At 39.7% G+C, this 3,356-nt stretch overlaps 1 long non-coding RNA gene across 1 annotated transcript; it reads left to right on the top strand.

Annotated features, from left to right (window-relative positions):
- Nucleotides 1–395: 395 nt before the first annotated feature.
- LOC120740633 lies at nt 396–2,016 on the top strand. The gene is made up of 3 exons (XR_005697418.1): nt 396–662; nt 880–981; nt 1,141–2,016. It is a non-coding gene; the product is annotated as an uncharacterized LOC120740633 (long non-coding RNA).
- The last annotated feature ends 1,340 nt before the right edge of the window (nt 2,017–3,356 follow it).

Raw genomic sequence — 3,356 nt, 5'->3', positions numbered from 1 at the left:
TCACTACTGGAACTTTAACATTATGCACTCCATACTGTACAGTAATGCCACTGTTTTGCACACGTCTCAACTCTGTATATTTTTATATATTTTATTTATTGTTTACTCTATTTAATTTGTACAATATGTATACACACACACACACACACACACACACACGTAGAAAAATATTTAGTATACACATCCAGAAATGCATATACTATTATTGTACATATATTTATTAGTTTCAGATGTAGCCATTCTTGTATTTTTCTTGTTTACATTATTGTATTTTGCACAACTCTGTTGCTTGTGAAGCTCGCACACAAGAATTTCACTCACATGTGCTGTACCAATGTACCTGCACATGTGATGTGACAATAAAAGTGATTTGATTTGATTTGATTTGATAGGGGTCCATAAGGGCAAGAATTTGACATCCCTGACTTCCAGTCAAGGTCATACATCAGGAAAGTTGTTGTTTGTGACATAAGTTTTTGCTTTATTACTTCAGGGCCAACCAGTATAGATAGAAGAATAGGAGTGGAGAATGAAAAGATCTCAAAATATTGAGAATTTCTTCCTTAAGAAGGCTAAAATAACGCCAGAAGCAGAGAGCAATGTCAGGGAAAGGTGGACTGAGCAGCAGTCATCATTGTCACCTGTGATTTCTACAAATGAAGGTATGTGAGAATGAATAAGGAAAATGCAAGGAAGGGATGTTTATGTTGTCAAGTGTTCAACCGATCCATAGGGGACAAATCCTAATATTTGGGAATAAATAATTAAATAAGTGAATATATGTATTGTGGTACATAATTGGAAATTAAACCAAAATCCTCCTTTAAATAACATGTTTTTTTTTATTTAATGAAATGTAATATTTTTATATTATCCCAGGCACTTCTTCACCTGTTCATGATCCACCAGATAACCAGGATGCGGTGCCTTTTGAAACATCTTCTCCTTCAACATCATGTACGACACCGGGCCATCCACATGGTATTTAACCTCCAATCTTACTTTATAGATTAATATTGAAAGCCTTTAATTGTGCATTAAATATTTTATAATATTGATACTGTCACTTTTGCAAGAGATGTTGTTCTAGATTAAAAACAATTCTTCATTGATTTTTAAATTGAATCCTCCCATACTTAGATATATCTCAAAATCCAGCGGAGGGACCTAGACAGCCACACTTGAAGATATTTCCTCGAACAGTACATGGTGAAAAGAGGAGGGCCTTCAGCAAGACATGGTATTCACAACACAAATGGCTGGAATATTCTCAAAGTCGGGACTCTGTCTATTGTTTTGCATGTAGACACTTTTCCCTTCCAAATGCTTCTGAAACTCCTTTTACATCACATGAAGGGTAATCAAACTGGAAGAAGGCAATGTATAAAGATGGAGGTTTTAAGGGGCATGAGAAATCTGAAGGTCATACGAATGCCATGTATGCTTGGAGTGAACATAAGAAAAACATTTTGACAGATTCATCTGTGCGTGATGCTTTGGACAAGGCATATAAAAAAAAAGTAGAGGAAAATCGCATATATATCAAAACTGTTGCATAAGTACTTCTCCTTACAGCTATGCAAAACCTCTCCCAAAGGGGGCATCTTGAGACAGATACATCACAAAACAAAGGGAACTTTTTAGAGTTAATGGAACTTCTTTCTAAGCATAATCCACTGATTGCAAAAAAAAATGAAAGCTGCAGGAAATGCAAAATATACCAGTAACACCATTCAGAATGAAGTAATCGAATGTCTGTCAGAGATGGTACGTGAAGACATTATCAGAGAAGTAAAGGAGAGTGAGTACTTCTCTGTGATTGCAGATGAAACAAAAGACCTAAAGAAAACAGAGCAACTGTCATTAGTACTAAGGTATTACTACAATGGGGCTGTTCAAGAGAGTTTTTTAGAGTTCCAGAGAGCAAGTCAGCTAGATGCGGCAGGGCTCACTCAAAATATCATACAGTGTCTGGAAAGGTATGGCCTTGAATATAGATCCAATCTTGTAGGCCAAGGATATAATAATAATAATAATGGATTGGATTTATATAGCGCTTTTCTAGGCACCCAAAGCGCTTTACAATGCCACTATTCATTCACTCTCACATTCACACACTGGTGGAGGCAAGCTACAGTTGTAGCCACAGCTGCCCTGGGGCAGACTGACAGAAACGAGGCTGCCATATCGCGCCATCGGCCCCTCTGGCCAACACCAGTAGGCAAGTAGGGTAAAGTGTCTTGCCCAAGGACACAATGACCAGGACAGAGAGCCCAGGGATCGAACCGGCGACCTTCCGGTTACAGATGCGATTCCCAACCCCCTGAGCCACGGTCGCCCCGATGATGGGGCGTCAGGTAATGGCAGGGAAATGCAGGGGTGTTGCAGCCAGGATCAAAACAGAGGCAAAACATGCATTTTATGTACATTGCAATGCACATTGCCTTAACCTTGTTATCGTTGATGCAGTGAAAGCAGTCCCTGAAGCACACTGCTTTTTTTCATTGTTGCAGAAATTGTATGTCTACATGTCAGGTTCATATGTTCACCAAAAATGGATCACAGTTCAAAAAGACATGTATCCAGAGGCTCCTAGAGAGCTTCAGAGACTCAGTGATACCAGGTGGGCATGTCGTTACAGTGCATGCAAAACTGTAATGGACAGATTACCAGCTATATTAAGAGTGCGCCATGAGATAGATTTAGAGAACAGCGGTGACAGATCAGTGGAGGCACGGGGTCTGTTGGCACAAATTGACCTCACATTTATTGGCAATTTATCCACATTTAGAAAAATTCGAGGGGAAATTAAGTTGCTTTCTGATGTACTTCAGTTTCCATCTCTTGATCTAGCAAAGGCTGTAGACCTAATTCATGCACTCCAAGACACCTTGGACCAATATAGAAGTGAATCCTGTTTTGATGAGCTGTGGCAAGATGCAATGGATATTGCAGAAAAGTGTACTGTTGCCTCTGAGACAGTTAAGAGAAGGGTGCAGAGAGAGAGCCTCAGGCTAAAGGGTTATTTTGTAGATTCTCCAATCGGGCAACACAGGTGTAAGGAGGATGACAAGGACAAGTTTAAGAGGGAAGTATTTTACCCCATTCTTGACCATGTACATGCAGAGATGGAGAAGCGCTTCAACAAGACCAATTGTGATATTATGAGGGGTATACAGGCACTAAACCCCAAGCGTAAGAGCTTTTTGTCAGAGGAAATAGTTGTAAGCTTGGCTGGTCTGTATGACTGTGATATTGAAGACCTCAAACATGAGCTGTATCAAGCTAGAAAGGTTGTTCAAAGGAGAGCAGGGTGTGGGAATGAACTCTCCAGTATTTTGGGGTTTACTACCTTC

This window comes from Simochromis diagramma, unplaced genomic scaffold, assembly GCF_900408965.1.
Source record: "Simochromis diagramma unplaced genomic scaffold, fSimDia1.1 OVJJ01000433.1, whole genome shotgun sequence".
In the NCBI taxonomy this organism is placed as follows: Eukaryota; Metazoa; Chordata; class Actinopteri; order Cichliformes; family Cichlidae; genus Simochromis; species Simochromis diagramma.
This window is presented reverse-complemented; position numbering and strand designations above follow the sequence as displayed.